The sequence below is a fragment of the Rhinolophus sinicus genome, chromosome 1, assembly GCF_057876585.1.
Source record: "Rhinolophus sinicus isolate RSI-liver-muscle chromosome 1, RSI-T2T, whole genome shotgun sequence".
In the NCBI taxonomy this organism is placed as follows: domain Eukaryota; kingdom Metazoa; phylum Chordata; class Mammalia; order Chiroptera; family Rhinolophidae; genus Rhinolophus; species Rhinolophus sinicus.
The window spans coordinates 206602378-206629964 of record NC_142501.1 but is presented as its reverse complement, the minus strand read 5'-3'; the positions used below and the strand labels follow the sequence as shown (position 1 = coordinate 206629964).

The 27587-nt window shown below is 42.7% G+C and overlaps 1 long non-coding RNA gene across 2 annotated transcripts; it reads right to left on the bottom strand.

Annotated features, from left to right (window-relative positions):
* Window positions 1-14455: 14455 nt before the first annotated feature.
* LOC109452130 (uncharacterized) lies at window positions 14456-27194 on the bottom strand. 2 transcript variants are annotated; one of them, XR_002138098.3, is made up of 3 exons: window positions 15930-27187; window positions 15271-15416; window positions 14456-15159 (listed from the first exon to the last, which is right to left on the bottom strand). It is a non-coding gene; the product is annotated as an uncharacterized LOC109452130 (long non-coding RNA). The 2 variants fall into 2 exon arrangements; XR_012492685.2 differs by having other exon boundaries at window positions 15271-27194.
* Between the last annotated feature and the right edge of the window lie 393 nt (window positions 27195-27587).

The following is a 27587-nucleotide window of genomic DNA, read 5'->3' as shown; positions in this document are numbered from 1 at the left end:
TGTCGAGGTAAAGCAATAAACAACACCAAGAGCTGGTTAATGTAATCATGTCTGCAGTGGAAAGAGCACTGCATGTGGAGTCAGAAGACCGAGTTCCATGTATTAACTCTGCTTCTTGCTGCTGGGTGACCTTGGGACTATCTATCGTTTATTCTGCCCAAGTATCATTATTCTTGTCTGGGAGGTAAAAATGATCATATCAACTTCCCTGGTTATTGTGGGGGAAATTGAAATTGCAAATACAAAGGAAAAAGATGCAGAAAGAAATGTCACTGGAATTATTAATCGAACCAGAGCCTTTGAAGGATCTAAGGCTGTCACTACCACACCTCTATGACAATGCAGAGTGTTATAGGGTTTTTCTCCCTACTGAAGTCAGTTAAGTTGGTGTTCTTTTGCAAAACTAAATTAAAGTCACATTTTATTTCAAAAAATTGTGATCTTAAATCTAGAGGTAACATCACATCACTGAGTCAAAGAATTTTTTAATGAAAATAGTCAAAGATGTTAGGTGAGATAAATGAATGGCTTTGTTAGAAGTAAAATGTAAGAGGTTACAGGGCATCATTTGACAGCAAGAGCACCGTGACGGGGGGGGGGGGGGGCTAAGTGATTTGTACAAGCTAACAAGTTATGAATCAAATATCATAGAGAACCTCTCAGGAGGGAAGAAAAATGCATAATGTTATACACCCTCACAGAGCGGTGTTGTTACTCAGATCATGGGAACGCTTTCCGAGACCGCTCCAGGCTGTCCAGATACGGGTCTCTCAAAGCATAGTGTTGAAGTGCAGGGGGCTTTCACTCAGGGCAAAAGCAGCCTAGAATGTCGCCTGTGAAAATTTATCAGTAACCGACACAATTTGGCACCGCCGCAGAAATGAGCGTTTTTGTCTTTTTCCATCACATAGCATGCTCACCAGCGGTACCAACCTGTCCCTGTCTTGGAGGCGCAGAGCTCTCCTCTTCTGCAATGAAGAGATCCCCTGCCTTACCAGAGGAGCCCTTCGTTGCTCTGCGGAGAGCCTGCGGGTGCTGAGAAAGGGAAGAGGAGGTGAGTGGGAAGCTGCGCCTTTTACCAGAGGGCAGGTTCCCGTTCAGGTTTTGCCGGTATCCTGTTGGAAGCTTCTCTGTTTCCTCACGCAACCTCCTCCAAAATGGCCCTGACATCCCTGCCAGCAAAACGGGTGCATGGTCCTAAACAGTCCAGTCATCCTGCTTAATAGCCATTCAGTTTAAAACTTAAACTACAACTACACTCCCAACCATTGTGGACTCGCTGCTCTGGGTTGCTGGGGTCAGCCTTGCCAGGAAGCAAAAGAAGTGGCTACCTTCCTGGGGACAAGTGGGAGACAGGAGCAGACCCTTTGGTGAGAAAACATGTCCTTTGACTTAAGTCTGCCTGAAATTCTTTCATTCAATATTTACAACTTCAGTTTGGCTGCCTTTGAGAATTCCACAAAAGAATATCCTTGGGAGAAGTTTCCCAGAAACACTGCTAAGGCACCCTTAGAGGTCATTTGACCACTGCCTCACTTTCCAGATTGGAATGCAGAGGGGCCCAGAATGGTTAAGGAACTTGCCCAAGGTTACCCAGCATGTGAGCAGCTGCGTCGACCCAAACACCAAGTTCTCAGCACCCCTAGTCCAGCCCACTTGCCACTGGGCCATACTCAGTGCCTCAGCTTCTTAGTAACATCCATGCAAGGATTGTTGGGTCTCATAAGCCACCTCCCTGGGCTTGACATCGGAGCGAAAGAAGTGAGAAGGAAGTGATTTCCACTCTGAAGGTTCACTCAGTCTATACAGAGAGACACGGTCATAAAAAAAGAAAGACAAAAGCAATCCAATGGAATGAGTGCTTAACTGGAGGCTTGCACGGGTGCTAGGTGAGAAGACAGGAAGATCCTTCTGGGAAGACAGGGTTGGAGGGGCCTCTTGGAAGAGATGACAATTGAGCAGACTCTCCAAGGAGGAATGTGAAGGAATCTGTGCAACATCGGAAATCTTGTTCCAAGAACCCTGAGAAGAGTCTAGATCCTACAGATGTTCTCTCTAAAGGACAGAGTGATGGGAGATGCTGACAAATGTGCCAGAACCAGATCCTGGATGGCTTTGGACATCATGATAAAGGACAGGGGATTTATCCAGTAGGCAATGGGAAGTGCACCGGTTTGCTAGGTTTGCTGTAACGATATAGCACAAACTGGGGGCTTAAATAACAGAAAGCTATTGTCTCACAGCGCTGGAGGCTGACAGTTCTAATCCAGGTGTCCATGGGGTTGTTTCCTTCTGAGGGCTGTGAAGCAGAACCTGTGCCTGGCCTCTCTCCTAGCTTCTAGTGGTTTGCTAGCAACCGAAGTGGAGATATTGGCGGGCAGTTGGAAGTACAGGAGGAATGGGGTTTTCTTGCCACAATTGTTTCAAAGTACTTACTAAGTGGATGGCAGTCTGCTGGAGTTTGAGACAAAAAACGTAAACTACAGGAGCCACTGCTGGTTGCGTTACTAACCCCACCCCCGACTCTGTTTCCTTCCTCCTGATTGGAAAATCCCTGGTTTTTCCCATGTGAATCTTCCTGTATGCTCAAGAAAGATGGCTCCAGGCTAGGCCAACAAGTGAATATTGATCAGTCCAAGCCACGAGATGCAGTTCCATCCCTGTTGACATGGCCACGTGACGCAACCCTGGCCAACGGGGCACAAAAGGGAAGTCTACTGGGGGCACCTATGAAAGATTTTCCTCCTGGAAAAAGAGGAAGGTGAGAAGAAATGCCCTCCTCACAGACACTCAGAAATAATGTTTAACCTTGCCCCCCTTGACCCAGTTAAATGGACATATAAATTTAGCTATGACACCTGGCTTCTTTGTAATTCATTCTCCATCACATGACCATTTTAGACACGACTATGACTAATACAGCAATACTGGCCACATATGTGTTATCCGTAAGACTGTCACCTTTCTGAGATCACACTTATTTAACTCTCGTGCTTAGTGTTAGTTGCTACTCTAACTATTCCACAAGTAAGGACTTTTATCTTTCCCTGGGGCTTTGGTTTAGGGAGAAGAGACTAACCTCCTGAGAGTTTTCCTCTAGGAAGATCAACCCACCAGGATAACAAACCCTCATCTTCCTCATTGCTCGACTTCCAACCTCTTGGGTACTATACATTAGCCAAGAGTTAGAGTCATGCTTTAATGAATGATAATAATCTCAGGCTCTGCTGTGGAAGCTAGGAGAGGAGAAACTTCCAGCATCTGAAACACTTCATCTCTGTTTGCGCACTGTGTAAGTCTTCTGTTCTTTCTGTGGACCATGATGCCCTCATCTCAAGCCATGGGCAGGGGCATGTTTCAGGCCTGAGTTTCCCAACATGTGTTACCGGATTGTGTTCCACAGGCATCAATAGGTGTTCAAAAATAAGGAGAGTAGAAAGGAGGGGCTTCTATTGTTCCATATACATGGAAAACTTTATACAGGTTTCTTTACTTCCATATTAATTTACTTCTACAGATACCAGAGCCTCTAACAATAAACTAATGTGTTAACACATGTTAGTTACTGTGAATTGTATCTAGCACATAGTAAATGCTCATTAAATGTTAGCTATTTTGTCAGTCAGGATAGGACAGGTTTGCTTCTATAACAAGCAACATCTCAATGGCTGAGAACAATAAGAAGTTACTTCTTGTTCATCCTACACATTCATCTGAGGTAGGTTTTGGCATGAGGGGGTCATCTTCATTTATGTAATGCCGCCAGTCAGGCAGGGAGAAAATCAAACTGAAGAGGTGAGCACTGGTGATTCCACATGTCACTTCTATTCACATCTCACTGGCCCAAATAAATCACATGTCAGCACCTAACTGTAATAGCACAGGAAATTCCTTCTTCAGTATGCCCAGAAACAGAGGAAGACAGAGTATTGGTGTGTGCTTGTGTCAGCAACTGTCTATGTATCTATTTTCTATCACTATGATTATTCTTGTTGTTACCCCTATCAATATGTCTCTCCCAGAATCAAGTTACATATTTTCAACATTACTCAACAAAAGAACCAGTTCCTCTTAGAACACCAATGGATAAGGAACACAGCCTAGATGACTCACTCAGAATGACTCCCACCCTCCACCCCTCCAACACTTTGCTTATACATGTCTCACCTACTTGGTCATGAATTCTCTGCTCTGTGCCCTGTCTTTAAAGCTGTGGTGTAGAAGCCATTCAGCCTCTCCTCCTGGCACTTTGGGTCTTTGCCCACCCATCAGTTTTCATTCTTGTCTCTATTCCACCTCAGCACTCATCCGGCTCCCTGTCCCACTCTTATCTCCTCTCAGCACCTCCCACCCCACCTCACACATACATCTCGACTTTGGCAAGCCGTGTCTCCAACTTCAATCAAAGGGAAAAAAAAGAGACATTTGTACAATCAGCCAACAGCAAAGCGTTTGTTGCTATGTGCTGTACCTACTGGGGAACACACAGACAATCCAATGTATGTTCAAAAAAAATTTCAGCTTCCAGCAATTCCCTGGAATAATAAATCAGGTCTCCATGGGATAGGGGAAGACACAGTTCCTGTCCCTCATTTTCCCCTTTGCAATTGGCTATTCTGGGTGGAAAAGTTGGAGGAAATCACTATAAGGCACAATTCTGGCCCACTTATAACTTCTATTATGAAACTGAGTTGCATAATCTCTGTAAGGGAAAATAAGTTATATTCTCAGGAACAAATTCTAGTGAGTCAGCTCATTTCAGCCTCACATCTTCATCTGTCTCTGAAGTGGCTTATTTAAATTTTAATAGAAAATGTTCGATGTGGGGCTCAAATGGAGGGAATGAAAATAACACTGTTTATCCCCAAGATAAAACTGTGTTGGGAGCAAAAATAGAGAAAAATGTGATGCTAATTTCTTGAAAACAAACCTCCTATGTCCCACTTTGTAGGGACTGGACAAAGCAATATAAAGTCTATTGTACTGAACAAAAGCAACGATAGTACATTTAGAGACTCACTGTCCCTTTTTATTCGGCTTTTTAAAAAATCATTCAAAGAAGAAAAGTGCCCTTGGGGAAAATTGAGAAAAGCTTGCAAAACAAAGTTTTGCCGCTGTCATGGAATGGCTGTACTGGAAAAGGAACAGAACGTAGGGTGGGGTAGAAGAAAGGTCTCTCATGGGTTTGAAGTAACAAAATGTGGGTTCAAATACTGACCTTGCCACTTAGCAGCTGCGTGGCATTGAATAAGTAAGTTAACAGTGACAGAATGTCGATTATTATCTCTGACGAGGAGGATGATAATAGCTACTTCATGATGCTGTCATAAAAAAGAAACAAAATGATATAAGCGACGACTTGCCTCGCCTATTGTCTGCCATGGTACCATATCTCAATGACCTTCATGCTCTCTACCCCAGTTGGCAAACTCTGGCCCAAAGGCTAACCGTGGCCTGCTTCCTGGGTTTGAACATAACGTGCTATCATGGTTATGAGGGGACATCAATGTTAGACAGCCTGAACGGAAAGCCCTGTACTGCCTACCATTATTCCATAACACTTTGAGTCATTTGTTTGCACAGAGACCATGATAATCAAAATTGTTATCACCTCAACATTCCCCCAAAACATGGTATTTGTACCTTTGGTATAATACTCATGTTACTTTATTTCAGTGTTTGTAGTAATCTACCGATATCTTTTCCAAAAAATTTTAACCTATGAAAGGGCAGGGACCACATCTTACTCACCTTAGAATGGCCCAAAGTGCTCTGTCCTCTTCTATGTATGCAGTAGTGCTCAGAAAATGCTTAGCAATTTGTTACCAGTGGTTGAATTCATTTCTATGTCAGCAGCACCTACTTAGTAGGCTTTGTGGAATTGTACCAAAATGTATCTTTGGCACTGGCCTCTTGCTTTCTGAAACTTCAAGGAACAGCAGCAATGCAACCCAATGCAAGATGGACAGGGTGGTGCCATTTGTGCAGCCAGAGGGACGGGCCAGGAGTACGCGGTCTGACAGTTAAGTTCATGAACTTGTTGCAACCATGTTGCTAACCTTTTCTGATATCAGAGGGATTATTCATTAGGAATTTGTACCAACTGGACAAAGAGTTAACCATGTTTACTATTTGGAAGTGCTGAAAAGGCTGCATGAAAAAGTTAGACGATCTGCGCTTTTAGACAACAATTCATGGCTCTTGCATCACGACAATGCACCAGCTCACACGGCACTGTCTGTGAGGGAGTTTTTAGCCAGTAAACAAATAACTGTATTGGAACACCCTCCCTACTCACCTGATCTGGCCCCCCAGTGACTTCTTTCTTTACCCAAAGATAAAGGAAATATTGAAAGAAAAACATTTTGATGTCATTCAGGACATCGAGGGTAATACAATGACAGCTATGATGGCCATTCCTAAAAAAGAATTCCAAAATGGCTTTGAAGGGTGGACTAGGCGCTGGCATTGGTGCATAGCTTCCCAAAGGGAGTACTTCAAAGGTGACCGTAGTGATATTCAGCAATGACTATGTAGCACTTTTGCTAGGATGAGTTCGCTAACTTAATTGTCAGACCTCATATGTTCCTGAAGGTCAATGAAGTAATGAGTGAGGGGAAACTCGCTGCAGAAATGGACAGAGCATGCCAACTAGAAAGGGCAGTGAGACTTTCAGACGCCCTCTAAGGTCACATTGAAACCCTGATTCCTGAGCATCTTAGAGCTTGCCATCAGAGCTATCATTACACACTGTCATGAGCACCACTGGCCTGTTTCTTTGTGAAAAATATGGGTTTCCTGACGTCCTCCATACATACACTGGGACCCACCATGTGTGGGACATGTAGCTAGGTGCTCAAGATGCAGCAATGAATGATAGTCCTGTCTATTAAGTTCACAGCCTAAAGGCCTGGGGGGTAGTAGGGGGGCGGTGCGCAGTCCAGAAAAGTCAGAAAGCCACAGACTCAGAAAAAAGAATAGAAGTCACTGTGCATAGAAATCTGCTTATATAGACTGTCGGATGCAAACAGCACGTTGCAAAAAAGTTTTTCGAAATAAATATTTTTGTTTATATGTACTTTTTGTGTAGGAAACCACATTATAGGAGTGTGTGTGTGTGTGTGTGTGTGTGTGTGTGTGTGTGTATGTATGTATGTACACATTTCAAAATATTAGTTCTACTTCAGGAGAGTTGGATTTGGGGCTCCCTTGACATGTCGTTTTCTCTCTTTCCCTTCTTACTTTCTTCATTTTTCTCTCTGCAAAGTTCTTATTTTTAATGAGTATAAATGAGGACTCCATGTCCCAAGAAAGAGAAAAGGCAAGCCGTGTGAACAGAGACAAAGAGAGAGAGATGGAAAATAAGTAGGATAGATTTTGCTCATTGTGACTTTTTCATCGAGTGGATACTAAAAGTATAGTTAATGTGACACTGTTAACACTATAAGGGGGCGGGGGGGGGCACAGATTCTAAGAGATTATAAATCATGGGCCTAAGGAGATCCATGCTTGCCTTACAGGGATATAGTGAGAATTAAACGAAAATTGAACAGGGTGGTCATAGGTCTTGGAAGGTCATGCCCACCTGTACCGTTGATGGAGATCAAGGCCAGCAGGACCAGAGGGGTGGGCTCTGGAGCAAGAACAGCTCACGCGACAGGTGGGTGAGGGGCTGGGCCACATCTCTTTCCAGATACCTGATCAATGGTTTGCTAGGCAAGACCTACCTACATGTTGGAGCTCTAGAACTGTTGGAAGAGGTTAAAACACACAGTTAACGTTTCCTAAACCCAGATCTCCCATTGGGTAATGGGAAAATGACTTTCAGGACTCTCATGATCTCTGAGTTTAAAAAAAAAAAAAAGATATACTCACATATCAAAATAATATACAAGAGAAGAACAAAGGGAGGGCATATGAATGGCAGAGTTGAAGATACACCAGGAAGATTATACTTATATCTATATTGATATCCACATCTACACCACAACTGTATCTCTACCTGTGCTTTTATCACCAATCTTGTGCAATTAGGAGTCATCTTCTGCAGAGTTGGCAAGAAACATGAGACTGGGGGATGGCCCTGAAGTATAAAAAACCACAGTGATAATTGCTGATTTGCTCTCTCTCTCTCTCTCTCTCTCTCTCTCTCTCTCTCTCTCTCTCTCTCTCTCTCTGTGTGTGTGTGTTCACACGGCTTGGCTTTTCTCTTTCTTGGGACATGGAGTCCTCATTTATACTCATGAAAATGTGTTAACGAGAACTTTGCAGAGAGAAAAATAAGGAAAGTAAGAAGGGAGAGAGAGAGAAAGACATATCAAGGGAGCTTAAGTCTAGTTAATAAGCAAGAGAGCAAAGTTGTACAAACCCAAAATTTTCATTTTTGCCCATGAACATATTGTTTGTTCACTGAAGATGCTTATTGTTTTCCCTGGCTTCCATGAGTCCAAAGAACAATCTTTAGCACCATGAATTGGTTTTTTAATTCAGTAAACCTGTTCTGAATACCTACTGGGCAGAAAGCACATAGCTGGGTATATTGAAAAACATGAAGCTCAATGTCTCTTTTCTTTCTGCCCGGGTCCACTTGGGTCAACCACAGCCATCCTCCAAGGCACCTATGCATGACCTTCTCTGATACGCAGTGCTTGGCATATAGTAGGTACTCAATAAATATTTGCTTAGTGAATCAGTAAATAGGTCCACCTAGATACTCAAACACATCAAGGCATCCCATAGTACCAGTGGGCAGGGCTATGCTTCTTTCTTTAAAAACAACTCAAACCAGCCAAACCATGACCATTAGTATGAAACTCTGTGTTTCTTTCCTTTGAAATATCCTTATTTTGGGATTCCTCTTACCTCGTTCAACTGGTATTAATAGTTGCTATTATCACCTCATTTCCTCACTCCAGTTCTGGCTCCTTCCTACTATCAGCACTGTTATTGAAACACCTGTCAATCAATTCGAATTTTGTGGCAATATTTCACACAAGACCTTTTGGACTGGGTGTGAGGTGAGCTTTCAGCTTCTCAGAAAGGAACCTCTGGCACATACTATGTTTCTTTTTTTTTTTTTTTAATTTATTGGGGTGACAATGGTTAGTAAAATTACATAGATTTCAGGTGTACAATTCTGTATTACATCATCTACACATACTATGTTTCAGTCTCTCTTTGTGCTGCCTTTCTACTCTACCCTATCAGTTTTTAAAGGAGATCTTGATAGGATCAGAGCTGCGTGTTTTGGGGAAGATTACCCCAAAGGAAATGGGAGATAAAAGGGAAATTAGTCTGGAAGTCAGAGAGTTAAGAGAATATTCAGTCATCCAAATGATGACTGAATCTTAGCTTGAATGAATGTCCCAACTAAGGTGGTAACGGGAAGGCAAAGAAGGAAGATGAGAGATACATAAGGGAGGCAAATGGCTTGGAAAAGTGACTGGGTGAGATTCAGGCTCAACAAGCTGGTGATCTGCAGAGCATGTGCTGTATCAGATAACACAGGCTTTGCGATGAAAGCTTCCCCAGGAGGTGCCATAGAGATGATGAAATGGGAGCTGAGACCTCAATGGCAAAGAGTCTACACGCAGGCATGGGCATGAGCAGATGGGATTCCAAGTGGGAGACAGGGAGTGGGAAGCATGTGGTGGAAACCACAGAAAAGATCTGGGAAGCTACAGTGTCCTTAATGCTAAGACTGATAGGTAAGAGGGCATCGTAGACATCTGTTGTTCTTATTTGTCCAGCATTCATTTCCCCTTCTTCGGGAAACAAAGCCCAAATCGTTATGAATCAGAAAGAGCCGTCCAATCCTTTACCTGGGAAACCAGAATGAACAAATCACCTAGGCCTGGTTACTGTGAGGATTCTATCATCTGACCTCAGTGATTACCTCGATTTAGGAAAATGGGCCCCAAAATATCCAACTAGAAATAGTTAAAAAGTTGAGATTTACATATTCCAAGGCATTAAAATGTAAATTTGTTTTTCTAGCTAGAGTGTGATTGTACTCTGTTATTTTTCCCACTCCTATACCCACAAATCCACTGTTGCAGTCACAGGGATCTTTCAGTTTCATGCAATAAAAATCTAATGCCAACTAGCTTAAGACAAAAAAAAAAAAAAAAAAAGATTCTGGTTCTCAGGCTAATTTTCCTTCCACTATCCCCTACTATCTTTATCACCCTTGTAAAGACTTCAACAAAGTTGTGTAATAGAGACAGTTTAACCCATCTGAGAAAATAAATTTATTCTGCTAATTACTCAACAGTCCTCTTGACATCGCAGTTCTGTTACCTCTTTACACATTTAAAAAAAAAAAAAACCATGATAAAAGATGGTGTTACTTGACATTACACCCACACACACCCATGGCTTTGGAAAGTGCCACCAATTTTTATCTGTGACTACTTGGCTGTACAGTTCTCTTTCTTTTCCTATGCCAGGCTTTTCAAAGCAAAAATTTAGCCTTAGAATCAGGTAGAGATTGGGGATGAAGTAATACCACCCCACTGTTGTAGAGCTGAGGAAAGTGCATCAAGTAAACACCCACATTTTCTGCATTGAAAACACAGGAGAGTGCTTGATTGCAGACTTTGCAGAATGACCGATAATCAGTCCACACCCACTATACACTTACATTCTAAAGGAACCAAACCTGTCTTGCTCAATGGAGGTGCTGGAAGTTTCTTCTAATATCACCTCCATGTTTAGTATCATGTGTATTTGTTGCTGCACACCTTTCATGAAGAAAATAGATAGATTTGGTGTTCACACAGCTAATAAAAAACATTATCAATGGAATGAGTTTTTATAGGATGTTAGAAAAACATTTAGAAACTGCTTGGAGTAGATAGGAATATTTAAATAAACTCAAAATGAAAAAAAACTAGACAACTTAAAAAACTGTTAACTAGACAACTTAGGCTACTAGACTCTTAGAGGAAATCAGAAAATCACCAGAAAATTTGCTGAAGTCAGGGATTACCTCCCAAAATAAAATTCAAAAAGTCTAATCTAATCACATAAACAATTATTTATGTTTTTCTACACTTTTAGTATTTGCAGAGATTTCATTCCCAGGCTCTTGTTTGGAACAGGGAGCACAAGCACTATTATTTTTATCCCCTTTTCACAGATGCTAAATATGAGGAATGGAGTGGTTAAATGCATGTCCAAAGGTCAGACAACTAATAAATGGGGAAGGTGTGACTCAAAGAGCCTTTTGCCTTTATGTCCAGAAAACATCATGAAAGAAGATGGGATCTAAAGCTCAGTGCTCTCCAGACACTGGCTAACCCTGACGCTGGTTTAGCTACTAAATCACTTTAACATTTGAATTGGCTTCCTTATTTACGAAATATGAATAAGATTTACCTGAAAGTTTTATTTGGGGATCTGAATAGATAATATAAGTTAGACACCCCACTGCTAGCATGCAGTCAGTGCTAGTTCCCAGTGTCCTCCTCTTAGAGTACATTGCAAATTCAATATGTGCTACAATTGCAATTTTCAAAGTCATGATCAATATGTAGATGTTCACATGTTCAGTATAAAACCCAGCTGAGGTTCTCATCCATCCGTGAAATCTGTATTTATACTATCTCCAACCCCACCCCTGCCACTACCCCAATTGTGTGCCTTTCTTATATCAACAGACGGCACCACCATCAACCCAGTTCCCCAAACCTGAAACCTGCAAAGCAGCCCCTGGTCCTCCTTCCTCTTGCCTTTGACACCCCGTTAGTCTTGAATCCTCCTCGTGTCCCCTCTTTAAATTGTCTGCTAAACGTGTTTTCTCTCTTCTACCGTATGACCATCTCCAGTGCTCTAATGAACGTCCCAGGCATTGATGCAAAGTAGTCTTGAGAGCGGATAGGTAGCCTAGGAAATTGGCACACCTCCAGGGAGGTGCCTCACTGGTTACATAAGTAACAAATGACTGTATCCACTACCTGCCGCTGGAGAAAAACAAGAACCAGTTTCATCCGGTTATGTTGATCCCTAGGACCAGGACCTGACCTTTAGCTAATTATAATGTGATTATAATCTCATTTACATTGTGGTTACTGTGGCTCCTATCATGCATCTGACACCATGATAGTTCCGGAGGAACCAAATAAGGAAGAAAAATCGACAATGGAGGATCCCACCCAGGGGAAGGATATGAATGAACCACATCAATAGGATGTCACCAATCCAGGGATTAAAAACCCCTGATGGTGACTTCCTCGGTGACTCAGGTTATCTCAGTTCACCTGCACTTTCCTCTCAATTGGGTACTTTCATTTTTAATAAATCACTTTCGCTTCCTGCATCTGTCTCGCTCTAGAATTCTTTCTTACATGGAGACAAGAACCCAGTCACCCCTGGTCCAGGCTGAGTCCTCTCTTGGGCGTGCCTGTGAGCCTCAGGCAACCGTCTGCCTCTGACCTCAACTCACTCTATCCTATCCTCCCGTATGATTTCCACTGTAAGTCTGTAAGAGACCGAACTAATCACAGAATCACCTGCACGAAGTCATCCACTCTCTCATCCCTAGCCTGGCACGTAAGACCCTCCATCAGCTGGTCTCCACTTTGATCTTCTGCCACATCTTCTATCTTCTATCAGAACCCCCCTCCCCGCTCCCGCTTCCCCACACACACACACTGGGCCATGTCTAACTATTGTCATTCCCTAAAGGTGATTTGTTCTTTCTCACCCTGTGTAGTTGATCTCTCTTCTTGGAAAACTTTCTCCACTTTATTTCTAGAAAACTATTTTAATCCTTGAAACTCAGCCCAATATCATCATCTCCTCCCGGATAGCTTTCCTTATATTCACCCCTCAAATAGCTGGGTTATATGCCCCCTCATGTGCTCCTATAGTACTTTTATGTTTGCCCAGTGTTTTCAAAGCACTTTTCAGAGTATACTGTAACTGGTAGTATATGCATTTCTATGAATATAAAGAGAGTTACAAAGAGAGGTGCAATATTCTATTAAGGTTAAAAGCAAGCTCTAAAGCTGCCTGGGTTTGTCTTCTGCAATACTACTTACCAACTATGGAATATTACATAAGTTTAATTGACCCTTCTATGTCTCCTTTTTTATATTTGTAAAAAAAGTGTGTCTCAGTTTCTTATGGCTGCTACAACAAATTACCACAAATTTGGTGGCTTAAAACAACTGAAATGTATTCTCTCACAGTTCCATTCTGAAGGCCCTAAGCCTGATATCAAGGTAGTAGCAGGGCTGGGCTCCCTCTGATCTGTTCTTTGCTTCCTCCAGCTTTTGGTAACTCAAGATGGTCCTTAACTCGTGGCCACATCGCTTCAATCTCTGTCTCCATTGTTATATGGACTTTTCCTCTTCTTTGTTATGTCTCTCCTCTGAGTGTCTCTTATAAAAATATTTGTCATTGGATTTATGTCCCATCTTGATAATACAGATGATGTCCTCATCTCAAGATTCTTAACTTAATTATATGTGCAAAGACCTTTTCTCAAATAAGGCCCCATCGATAGGTCCAGGGATTAGGACACGAACATCTCTTTTTGGGGGGCCATGATTCAATCAACTATAAGGCACTAGAATAGTTTACTTCGCTCATATTTCTTGGGAATATTGGATGATATTATGCATGCAAAGCTCTCAGAACAGTATCTGGCAGAGAATAAATGCCCAATAAATGATAGCTATTATCAGTATTAGTGTTATGTTTCATAGTGATTGTCTTAGAAGTTGGCACATAGTTCCTTAATACCTGGTTTTCCATTTTACAAATTCTTCCTTAGGTCAAAAAAGTTAACCAGAACACTTGAGACCTATTGCTAACAGCAAGGGTTTAAATATATTTTGCTAGCTAATCTTTGCTTTCACAAGAAAATTCAATCAACCAGAATTCTCATCCCCCAGCACACGTGAAACTTGGCGGTGCTGTCAGTAGTCGCCATTTCCCAAAGGGAGAGCATCCGTACCAAGGTCATGGAGTTCTGTGCTCTTTGCCAGCATCTGAATAATGAATGACTTTATTTGAAATAAAGTTGGAGAGGCCCTGTGTATGTGATTATAGACTTGGAAGGGCTAGGAAAGCAACCATCAAATAACCACTTCATAAGATTACAGATGTGAGTGTGGACCAAGGTTGGCAAAGAAATGACTGACTTTCCCCAGGTCACTTCTTGAGTTGGTGACAAAGCAGAGACTAGGACCCAGGTCTCCAAATTAATCCCAGTCTGATTCTCACCGATCATCTGTCTCATGTTGTTGACACTCTTCAGTGTAAGAAATTAACACAAATAATAACATCATGTATTTAAAAGGATGAGGAATGTCAAGAGCCCATTTATGTGACTCACTCTTATTGTCATTTCAATATTCTGTTCCAATAGACCCATGTAATGATATAGGCAATAGCCATATAAACTTACATTTCATTTTTGTGTCATAATAACAACACAGAGAAGTAGTGTAGTATATCACAGCCATCGTATTTTGACACCCAAGGTCCTCTACAACGTTCCTCGATAATATAGTCACCTTTCCCTGTTCACATACCTTCTGCTCCAATTAAATGGAGTGCTCACTAACTCCATACATATTCCATTGCTTTCCCAGTCCACACTTTTGTTCCATCTCCTAGTCTTTGTATCTTGAAGACCTTCTCCTCTATCTCCACATCTCCAATTCCTGCCATCCTTGAAGGCGCAGTTCAAATGCTATATGATCCCAAAGCCATCCTTGCTTGCGGCCATCTGAAGTGACATTTTTTGTCTCTGATTTCCCATTTCATATTTTTTACACCTCTCTTGTAGCATTAGTCATTTCCTAATTTATATTTTTATATCTTTCTTCTTCATTTAGTAAGCTCTCAGAGACATCAATAAAATCAGAGTTAAACAATATTTCCATTCGAGTTTATTACAAACTGAGAACCCCCATGTCCACAGGACTTTTTGCGAGAGGTTCACCATGTGATCTTGATATCGTGCCCGTAGCTGAGTGGGCCAAGGTGGGGATCGGGTTCAACACCAGCCAGTTCCTAGGTTGACCAGGAACTATCCACTGGCAGGCGTGAGTAGAAGTGATGCACAGGAGCTGGTTCCTGCTGACTCTTAGGATCCAACTGTGCAATTTTCAGGATGTGATAAGCCAGGTGACATCATGTTGGTAGCTTGAAATCAATCACAAGGGGAGTATTTGCACCACGGAAATTGGCAAACACTACAAATCAGGGCTTCCCTGCCACCCCAACCCTCCACAGAGCCAGTAAGTAAACACTTACCAGCACCCCACCGATGCTAAGGCCAAATCCTCTCATTTGCAGTTTGAGTGTGAGACCTACGGAATGAGTCGGTGGTCCTTAACAGAAACAAAAGCAGAAGGACTCGGAAGACAAGGTCCTGAGCAGGAGACGTGAGACAGCAAAAGCTACGAGGTAGCAAAAGCCACAAAGCGGAGAGACAGAAATAGAAATAAGTTAATCAGTGATGGCAGGTCCAGTATAAGCAGAGGCAGAGAGTGATGAAGTTGTTATGATGACAAATTCCTGGAGTAGGAAAAAAACAGGTGCCTCCTCCTGGGGATGGTGACTAATCCTGTTTTCCTGGAGTTTTGCTGGATCCCAGGTGACCTTTCCTAAACCCTGCTCTTCTGTGAGGCTGGCTCTGTGGTGACTCCTGTTCTCTTTCCTTTCCTTTTTCTCTTGAAAGATAAACTCTCATCACAGAGGACGTGACAGCCCAAGGAACAGAGTGAGCATGAGACTTTGCAGCTCATAAAGGACTTCCACGTCTGTCCTCACATTTAATCCTCACAATTCTAGTGGGCACATTGACCACCAGCTGTCCTTGGCACCAACCAGGCAAGGAAGCTGAGGCCCAGAGATTCTGCAGGAGTGGCCCAAAGACACGAAGCTAGGATAAGGCAGAGCGAGATACGAACCCAGGTCCTCTGGCACCAGGATCAGGAGCCCTGTCCACCTTGGGCCCACGTGATCTATAAGGGTCGTGTGACATGTGCAATGCTTTGAAAAAAGACAAGAGGAAGGACAAGTGAGAGAGAAGATGGAGAAAGAGAAATAGAAAATGTGACAAAGTGCAGATGTCATATATAGATAATATGGTATACAGGCATATACACACAAACATCTGTGTATATGTAATGGCACGTAGATTAGATTTCATGTATATTATGTGGCATCAAACACACCTGGGTCCTAATCTCAGCTTCCTACTCATTGTTTGTGAGAACTCGAGCAAGTCCTTTATTTGCTCATCCATAAAGTGCACATGAACTTCTCAGTCTACTTTATAAGATTCTGGTAAGGCTTGAAGAGAAAATGTATACAAGCCACTTGGCACAAAGCTTGCCACAGAGTAAATATTTGCCATACTTGATGTATAGTTGCTATTATTTTAAGCAAAATAATAAAAACAATGAATAACTATAATAATTTTAATTAATATGACTAGCCTAAGAAACACTGATTGCTAATGAAAGCACTGCAATACATAAATCAGTGGTATTTTATACACACGCACAGTCTACTCCACACACACGCATATACACACACAAAATTGGGAACACACAAGGCTTAAAATTAAACATCTTTAAATAAAACATAAAGCAAAAACAGCTGCTGCTGGAACTTGGTCCCTAGGCAGATTTGATTTTTGAAAATGACAAAGAGGCCAAATTGTGTTTCGATTTCTGGACTGCGTGAGACTCAGGAAACGTGATTGCTTCTCCGCACTGACAGCCTGCTTCAGGCTGATGCTTAAACAAAGGATACTGCATACTGGACACATAGCTCCCTGGGAACCTCGGCCAGCAGGGAATTCTGCAGTCACATCACTAAACAGCGTCGCTGAATTTCCTTCCATTTTCTGAAACCACAGCCACCACAAACGAGGCACCCTAATGGGTACCATAAATGTGAAAAGAGCGAATTCATTAGACTGATATAGGATAACACTCCTTGCCATTGGCAGAGAAATCACCTATATTTCCTGAGACCTCCATATGTGGCCTTATCACTTCCTAATAGAGCCTCTGCTAATAGATCACGGACCAAGACCAATTCCACCTGGGAGTGAGTTTCTCATCTCGTATCCTAGAAATTAGACCCAGAATGTCTGTCAGAGATATTTTTTTAATATAATTCAAATACAGTGGGTTTTAAACAGAAGTTTAAAGTTAGTAAAATGTTACCTGAAGAAAACACACAATGCAGAAGCGAAAAGAAAACCCACCACCAAACAATAACACCCTAACACAATTACTGCCTTTTGCATATGTGCTTTCCAGCCTTTTACGCATATTTTTCACATGGTTGCTTTTATAGAGGGAAGTCAGAGAATCCACATGATTTTGCAATAGGAATTTTGGGGAACTGGGCTGGCATTCTGGGAGGTGTAGTGAAACAGTGGGAGGTGATTTGAAGTGTGACCATTCTGCCCCACCCACCTGCCAGGGTACCAGAACGTATCACTTAGAGGAGATTCATTTCTTTAAGGAAAGGATTATGGATCCAGGTGCTTCCCTCCTGTATGAGTGGGAATATCCCAGGAATGAAAACGAGAAACAGCTCCTTTGTGATAGCCCCAGCTTACCTGTCCTGCCTTCTCAGATCACTTGCTCCCTCATACCCAGTGTTCCTGGCACAGTGAACCCATTACAGGTTTCTGACCACGTCCTGAAGTGTTCACTCTCAATGTATCTCTCCTCCAGTTTATGGCTAACTCTTTTGCACCATTCAGGCCTCATATTGCATGCCCCTCCATTAGGAAGCCTTTGCTAAACTTGACCCAACCCACCACCTAGGATCTAGGGGGGATTCAGAACACTGCAGCCACTCATGGTCCCCAAGCACCTTTTAACTTTGGTTTGCACCTCAATCTCTGTCCCAAGGGGAAGACATGAAATCACATCCAGAAGGGAAGTTAAGGACCAGGGACCTGGCTATGCCGCCACCCACAGCGTGCAGGGGGCCAGAGTGCTATATGAGCGGCAAGAGCTCGGGCCCAAGACTGAAGGGTGAGCAGTGGGGTTCAGGGGCAAAGTCACCCTGGAAACTGCAGATGTGTCCATTAGGGTGCTCTTATCCCAGAGCCCCCCCCCCATGGGCTTGCAGGAGAAAAAGGAATCTTCAACAATTGGGAGGAAGATAGTCACGATCAAATGGCCTGAGGCTCAGAGAGGAGATGCACCAACATCAGTTCTCACTGTCAGGCATGATTCCAGGGACCAGTGAGAGGAGGAGGTGGCTGCATACCCTGGTTCGTGCTCTCAGAGGTGCTTCAAGGCCCTGAACGGTCAGGATGCAAGGGGAAGACATGAAGCTATGGACAAGAACAGTGATCAGCGCTGCAGATCACGTCCCTGTGTTCAGAGAAAGAGACCAGAGAGAACACAGGGATATGGTCTGCAGGGCTGAAGCTGTCTGGGGGTGGGGTGGAGAAGATTAGAAGTGCCCCATGCAGTTCTCAAGGGTAGAATTTCTCTACACCCCACAATAGTTTATCTGTATACTTGTGTGACCTCCCCTAATAGCACCCAAAACAAGAGCTGGTAGATGGAGCATGCTGGGTAAATATTTGTTGGATGGATAGATGGATGGATGGATGGATGGATGGATGGATGGATGGATGGATGGATGGATGGGTGAGTGAATTGCCACAAAAGAATTACTTAGAAATAATTGTGTATTAGAAAATAATACAAAAGCAGTATCACTCAGAGAGCCATTGCCTCGGCCAGAAGTCTGGAAGGACAGATCCAAAAGCTAAGAGAGAAGCAGCTTGCAAGGGCACACAGTGTGGCCTCCCTGGCTGTGATTCTGTTCGTCAGCTGCACCTGCTTTTTGACTACGTGCCATTTTAGTGAATTCTCAGGGCAGGGTCTCGGCATCCACACGTACAAATGAAGAGTGCTGTAGAATTTTAGAATCCCAAAGGACTTTACTCCTGAAGGAAGGTTTTGCAGTCCCCAAACTATTCCAACAGTTCAGATATCCTTACATGAAATTTGCCTTGATTAAATTAAGTTCAGTTGGGCTAAACATGGTGGTAATCACACAAAATGCAAATGGGTTAAGTTCCTCTGCTAAAGAACAGAGTCTGAGTTTTTTTGTTTTTGATTATTTTTTTTTTAAATACAGCTTCATGTATCATAATAAACATCAAGAAAAATGAAAAACGAAAGATTAGAAAATGATATGACATGAGTTGACAAAAAGAGAAGCAGATGGCAATATGTATTAATGTCCGGTCACCTAGTTTAACGAGAAAATTGCCTCTTGCTCATGACCGGGATTGTACCAACACGATGAGGTGTTAAGATAGGTCATCTCTTCCTGACCAGCTATTCTCATTGGCATTTAAGTATTTGATTTGCCTAAATAAAAGTTAAATAAGTTGATACATATAACACTACCACTTAATAAAAATAAATTAATAAGTATAGATTAATAAAAAGTAAATATACTCAATATGTTCGGTGAATAAAATCCTTGAAGACGTATGACCACAGTAAATATAATAAAAGGGGAGGTGGTCTCCAGAGACAAGCATGGGGTCCCCAGCCCAGCCCAAAGTTCTCAAGGGCAGCACTGAGGCTCGCAGAGTTTCTGGAATCCGCCCACAGACGTGCCACCGAGCCATTTGACTCCAACACTCCTGCTCTGTTACACTCTATCACTTCTGACCTACGGAATGAAAAGGCTGCTGCAAAAGGCTCAGTAGCTAATGACCTTGCAGCCTTGCTACTTAGCCCACACCATACCAGCTTGGCCCCCCACAGACAGTGGTACAGGTCCCCTTTCCTAAGTCTGTAGTGAAGCAGCAGACATCCCTCAAGTGCCATTTGGGTCTGAAGGATGGAAACTCAAGCAGGGTTTCTATACTGCAGTTTGGAGGCAGAATTCCCTCTTTGGAGAAACTCCGTCTTTGCTCTTAAGGCAACTGGTCACCATAGTCTAACCAAGTTGACTCATACAATTAACCATCACAGCCACAATTCTACCAACATCCAGAAGCTCCTGAAGCAGAAGGAAAAAGTTTTCTTGGCTTAGAAGGTGTGAACTTCATTGACCTCCTTTCCAGGCTCTGGCAAGGGGGTAATAATACATTACAGGTGAGAGAAGTGCCAGTTTTTAAAATGCCGACTCTGTACAAACCAACCACAAATGGCCTCCTAACTGGGTGATGAACACGAGCAAGGCAGGGCTCCTCAGGCACCACCTTCTCAGCACATTCCTGCACCCCAGGTACAACCCACTTGCCCATGCACCCAGTGTCTTGAGGGGAGTAGGGAAGACCTAACCACACACAATCAAAGGAATTCTTTTATCACTAGATGGGACCCTTGCCCCAACTTGCTATGCCTAGCTGGGCTGAGTCAAATGCATTGCCTTGCCAGGTTGTCATAAATGTCTTCCCAGCCCCAAGCCACGTGTCTTTTCTGCTTAGCTACATTTTGTGTGGTATGGGAAAGCACTCACACACCCCTTCCCTCCGTGGGCCAAAGGGAAGTGCCCAAATGGGCTGTGGGAATTCCTGGCTTGGGTGTCCACATCTCCATGGCCTGGCACTGGAGACTTTGCTGGTTAGACTCATGGACTCAATCATACGCAAGCCCAAGAAATGAAGCCTTTTGCTTTTACTGTTTTATTTACTTATTGTATTTTTTTTAAATAAAAAAATCTGTTGTACTCCCCAGATGTGAATGAAGCATGTTCCTGCTTTGGAGGTTGCCTGTGCCCCCACAATAGAATTGGCAGCAGGCTCAGTGCAAGCTACCTTATTCGTGGGGCCCTCACCTAGAAAGCAGGAAGGACAGCACCTACCTGCAAAGTCCCACATAAGATACTGGATCCTAAGTGCTTGACACCAGTGTGCACTGAACAAAGTCCCTTTCCTCTTCCTTATTATCTATGTAATGTTCTTGTTGCGACTGAATCCCCATGTGTTGTTCCATTGGACCACATGACAACCCCTTGACACAGGCACTGAGATTCCACAACTAGCCACATGGAAACTGGGAGTCCATTTGCCATTCTCCCAGCTTTGGGGTGAACGGAGGGAGGACCCACTTTATTCCCAAATTCATCCATTAGCACACCCAGGTCTTTTGTTTGACAGATCAGGACAAACGGGTATCTGAGAAAATAGCAACCACCCAGGACAGGCCAGTATAGCAAGGCCTGGGGGCACAAAGAGGGCACAGAAGGGGAAGAAGGAGGGGTGTTCAGGCTCCGATGGGTGTGTGGGAAGCTGCAGGGAGAAGGAGTGAAGCTCTGAGCCAATGGGCAGAGCAGGAGAAAGGCAAGGCCGCCTTGCACATGCTGACCCAACCCTCTGAGGTTCTGTGAATGCTTGTAGGAGACGGGCCATCATCAGGTGAGAGACGCTGTGTTGGGAGAAAGGCAGCTCCACCCCCACTTCCATGAGGACGCCACCATCGTCTAGCCTGAAATACTATGACAGCCTTTCAACTGGTTTCCCTGCTTCCGACCTTGAGCCCTGTAGCCTAGCTCCACACAGCACCAGAGAGAGCCCATAATGGCATGAGTCAGCGTACATCATTCCTTTGCTCAAAACCCTGCAGGGGCTCCCATTTCAGAGCAAAACCGAAGCCCTCACAACGTCCTTGCCAGGAACCCTGTGGTTCACTATGATCTGCCACCAACCCTGCACTCTCCCACCACTCCCCGTGGGCTCACTCTGCTCCAGCCAAACCAGCCACCTTGCCCATCCACATATACACCAGGACCATGGCCGTGTCTGAGGACCTTTGCATTGGCGGCTTACCCACATGGAACGTTCTTCCCCCAGAGATCTGCTTGGTTAACTGCATTGTTCACATCTCATACTGAACCTTGCTCAAATCTCAGATTCTCAGTGAGGCCTACCCTGCACGTTGTATTTCGTACTGCAAGTTACTCCCAGCCTCCATACTCTCAATGTCCCTTCCCTACTCCTCGTTCCTGTCTGTGTTCTTTTTAAACTTTATTTACTCTTTATCATCTGTATGACATCACTAGAATTTCAGCCTCACAAAGGCAGCAATCTTTGTTTTGTTCATGGTTATATTCTAAGGTCTGAGAGTAGTCCCTGACAAATAGTGGGTACTTCATAAACATTTGTTGAATGAATGAATGAATGAATGAATGAATGAATATGGACCTTGGAGCCAGACAGACTCAGGGCTTGAGTTTACCTCCACGCTGCCCCTGTGGGCAGGTATATTAAACTTTCTCAGGCTCAGTTTCCTCATCTGTAAGATGGGAGTCATCATATATACCTCATAAGATTGTCATGGGGATTAACTAAGAGAACTTTATAAGTGCCTGGCATAAAATAGGCTTTCAGTAGACATTAATTTTCTTTAAATATTTTCCGAGATAGCACTACTAGAGTATCTAAAAAGAGAGGCTACTTATTTTGATATTCTGAGCTGAAAGAATCAATCAACATTTGTGAACACCAACTCTGCCAGGCCCCATGCTGGGCCAGCAAAACACCCAGGAAAGTATCTGGGCCCTCAAGGAGCAGAGTCCTTGAAAGAAGCAGATCCAACAGTGTAAGTGTGAAATGTTCTATTAGAAGCATTCAGAAGGGGTCCCAGGAGGGAGAAAGCAGCAGAAATTAACTTTTTAAAAACTTCTTGTTTTGAAACAACTTTTGACGTACAAGAAATTGACACATAATGTAGGGTTCCTGGGTACCCTTCCCAATGGTAAGATTTTAATAACCACAGTACATCATCAAAACCAAAACCAAGAGATTGACATTGGTCCGTTTAAACCACAGATCTTATTCAGATTTCATCAGTTTTTATGTGAATTCTCTGTGTGTGTGTGAGATACTGTGGGATTTTATCACTGATACAGAGATTAACTGTTAAAGAAAACCAGGAAGGAGCTTACAACGGTAGCATGATATCTTGTTTGTTTTCTGATGTTCTGGATTTAATATTTCTGTTTAACAGACAGTATAAGGAAGCACAGGAAAGCTAAGTGACTTGCCTAGGTGACATAGTTTCTAAGTGGCAGAGCTGGTGCCTACAGTTTTCTTGACCCTCAGCATGTGTTGATGTGAAAAACCTCAAGGTCAGACGTTGGGTACAATAGCATTGGAAAGAGTACCAGCGCTTTGTTTTCAGACTAAACTTGCTGCAGACAAGTATGCTGCTATAGAACTGCTGTTTTGCAAGTAACAAATCATTCTTTTCTTTGATTTTGCCCCAATAACTGAGCTTTGGAATAACTTTTACAAAATGCAGGGAAAACAACCCTGATATTTCAGTACTTCCTGGGGGGCTGGGGGGAAGCATGCCCCAGGAATCCCCTACTCTCCTTATACTTTCCAGGCAGAGTCATCTCTTGGGCTGTCAGCTGGAATCCTGCAGGGCAAAGAAAGCAAAAAGGTTTAAAAAGCTGGGGCCATGGAGAGAGGCTTAAACAGCCTGGGAGGGATCCTGCAGAAAGAAAGTGACAGTTGTCACTCTGAAGCTCTTTTTTGTTGCAGTCTAGATGAAAGCAGCGGGGTCTGAACCTCAGCCAAGGGACAAAGGGCTTTTTTGGCTAAGAGGAGTAATTGTGGTCAGGATGGACCAAAACAGGAGGGAAGTATTTTGTGTGGTAACAGGGCCTACCAAATGTCAGAATGGGTGTCTGCAGAATGTAATTTAATTCTGCAAGTGTTTTCTAAGCACCTGCTTTGTTCCAGGCACGCTCACATGATGAAGAGATAACCCCATCCCACACTAGTAGAGAAGTCATTCCTTCTGGTCACTGATTCATTTAGTCTCTTACTCCTTTGACCGTATAATTTAGTAATTAAGAACAGAGCCTTGAAATAAGAGAAACGGGTTCATTGACTCATTTAAGAAATATTGGTTTGGTGTCTCCTAAGTGCCCAGCAGTGCTCAAGCCACCAGCGAAACAAAGGTAGACAAACTAGAGATCCCTTACCCTCAAGCACATTGATTAGTTGGGGGCTGAGGGAGGGAGAGACAATGAATAATAAACAGATAAATTACATGGTATTCGACTGTAGAAGCTGGTAAGTACTGTGGGCAAAGGAAACATAGAATAGGTAAGGGACTTGGGAGAATGGAGCAGGGGAGTTTAGAATGCAGTGTTAAATAAGGTTGCCAAGGTAGACCTTGTTGAGAAGGTGGCATGTGAGCAGAGACCGGAAGCAGGTAAGAGAATGGGTGGCCCTGTGGCTTTGGGGTTGGGGAGGGGAAGAATGCAGGTGGGAGAACAGCTACAGACAAGGTCCTGATGGGCCACACCTGCTCTGTGCAGTAAGGAAGGCCACGCCCTTTACAGGAATCGTCTCCAGACCCTTCACTTAGATCGCTATTCTTCACTTAGGCACAGATATAGAGCCGTAAAATCTTTTCTTCAAATGAAGTTGTAATCAGAAACCTAATGTATCCCGTAGAATAGGTCTGGATCTGGCTGGCTGAGTGGGGGTGGGAGGGAAAAGGGAGGTGTCTATTCTCACCCACAGTCTGACCACTCTCACATCCAAGGTGAACTAGGAGGCACTCCCTGTTCATCGCTGGGATTCCTAAGGACACAGTTTGAAAAGCAGGACTCTAACTCATCTCTCAGGGTCCTTCCAGCTCTGCAATTCCAGTAGTCTATAGATGGATGTTCAAAGTTTAAATATACTCAGATCAAAAGTGAACAGAGTAATAAAAATAACCATCTTTAGCAAGGAGACCATGCCAAATAAACTTTATAAATTGGGTAAATTAATACTTGGGTTGAAAGCCTCAACATTGCTTTGAATCATGCATGGGAAGCTAATGTAAAGTAAAATTCAATTCTTATTGTGGCAGATACTTTTAACCTCAAACATTAGAGAGATAGCATTTCCACATCCCTGGCTTTCCCTCATGATCAGTTAAGGGGAAAGTTCCTCTTTCTCTTAATATTACAGCAACCCCTGAAAAAGATTCAACTTCAATCACTTTTTTTTAATAAAATTTCTCTAAGAAAGAATTTTCTCTACCCGGCCTTCCTCTTCTTTCTCCCGACTTGGATGCCTGTGCATTTTGGACTGAATGTGTCTTCCCCAAATCATATGTTGAAGTCCCACCATCCAATGTGACGGTGTTTGGAGCCTTTGGGGGGTAATTAGATCATGAGAATGGAGCCCTCATGAATGATATTAGTGCCCTTATGAGAAGAGATACCACAGAGCTCTCCCCACCCCACCCCCAGAGGCAAAGCGACAAGACAAGCCATCTGCAACCCAAGGAGAGAGCTCTCACCGGAAACCAAATCGACCAGCGTCTTGCTCATAGATTTCTGACCTCCAGAACTGTGAGATAATAAATGTTTGTTGTTTAAGTCACCGGTTCTAGGGTATTTTGTAAGGGCAGCCCAAGCTCACTAAGGCCATGTGTCTCCAGTCCCATTAGCTTACTAATCAATCTCTGACTTTCCCATTCAAATGGTCCTTGTAAATCTACCTCTTAGAAGAAACATTGCTGATTTAACTGATGCTCTCAACACTGGTCCAAAAACAAGAACCACCTGTTGGTCAACATCAACAGTCTATCCCATGCAAATATTCTATTACTCATGTTCAAAACAAAATTAACCATTTCCTCTTCTTTACTCATCGTCCCTTCTGCACTTCCATTAATGGCATCATCATCCTCCCAGTCACCTTCACTAACAAACCTAAGACTCTATTTTTACATTTCTGTTTCTCTGCTCCACCAATCTAATCAATTGATTATCTATTTTTCCACTCTCCAAAATATATTTTGCATTTATCCCATTTCCACCACTATTTTCTAGCTCAAATCCTGGTGCGCTCTCTCCTAGACTCTTATGCTAGTCTTCCAGTTCTCTTCCTTGGCTTTAGTTACTCTCTTTTCAAGATCAAGTGTCTTTTACAAGACTTCCAGATAAAGGTGCCTTTAATTCTCACTATTCCCCTTTATACACTCTGCACACAGGTTTAAAGGAGGTATTCACTCTCCCCTGAACACTGTCCTCACTTTCTTCTGGCTTCTTTTACCTGCAATACCTCCCGGCTTTGCTACATTTTCAAGTTCTTCAAGGCCCAGACAAAACCCTTCTCTCTGATGATATCTCTTCTGGTCCCCCACTCCCTCTGCTCAACATTTTAACTGGACCTTTATAATGGCCTAATTTTGACAGTGTTTTAAATTGTACCTGCCTACAGTTCATGTCTAAGGTTCGTACCTTCAGCATTTAGCTTATTCTGTTTGTTAGGATGATACTAGCTGTTTTAACAAATAAACCCCCAAATTTTGGCGGCTGAACACAATTAAAGACACTTCTTTCTCAGGTAAGAATCCAATATAGATATTCCTGCTTGGTAGATAACTTTCTTCCACATGGTGATTCAGAGACCCAGGCTCTTTCCATCTTGTTGTTCTGTTATTTCCTAAGATCTCAGAGTCCTTTGCTTCTAGCTGGTAGAAAGGAAAAGGGAGGGGTGAAGAGCTACACTGCCTAATCACCTTTACCTGGACATGTATCACTTATATTCACATTATACTGAGAGAACCAGGGACTGGGCCCAACGGGGAGGGAGATGAACTCCTTGGCTCAGTAGTTCCTCCCCAGACGTACCTCTATAAAAGGAAGAGAGGAAATTTTGGGTGGAGACTTGGTCTTCTCTACCACACTCTGGCATACAGGGGGCACTTCACATCAAAAGTATATAGGTGAAAATTATAATATTTAAAATGCTCACTACTTATTTATTACCTATAATGGGTCCTTTTGTATTAGGAATGATGTATTTATTTTTACCAACACAAGGAGCAACACTGCAAAATAAAAAATAATTATTATTTTTGAAATGGGGAAACTTTGTTTCAGAGCTATTAAGAAATAATAATAACAGCAACACTTTTTGAGCAGAGATTTTGAAATGGACTAAGGACTTCACATACAAGATTATCCAAGGTCATCAGCTGTTGATTCAAAAGCCCACGTTCCCATTCATTACTAGTTCAATCTCTTCTTCATGTTCCATAGCTAAAATGTACATGATAGTAGAAGTCGACATTTACGGAGTGCTTCCCGTTTGCCAGACTCAGTTCTATGCATTTAACATGTACTAACGTGTTCTATTACTTAACCTATATATATAACACACACACATATACAAAATATACAATACATACATACATATATATAGTACATGTGTTTATGTACATATATAGACTACAACACATATACACATACATTTATAGATACATCTATAGATACATACATAGGATACATAGGTACCATAATATATATGATATATATGTACATGCATATATGTGTGTGTGTACTATATGATACCATTTTTGATGAAATTAACATTCATACTTATAAAAGTAGTCTACTTATTTTTTAATTTTCATTTTTCAATTCCTGTTGACATACAATATTGTATTAGTTTCAGGTGTATAAAACAACACAGTGATTAGACATTTATATATCTCACAAAGTGATCACCACCATTAGTTTATTATCCATCTGACACCGTATATAGTTATTACAATATGAGTGACTATATTCCCTATGCTGTACTTTTACATCCCCATGAC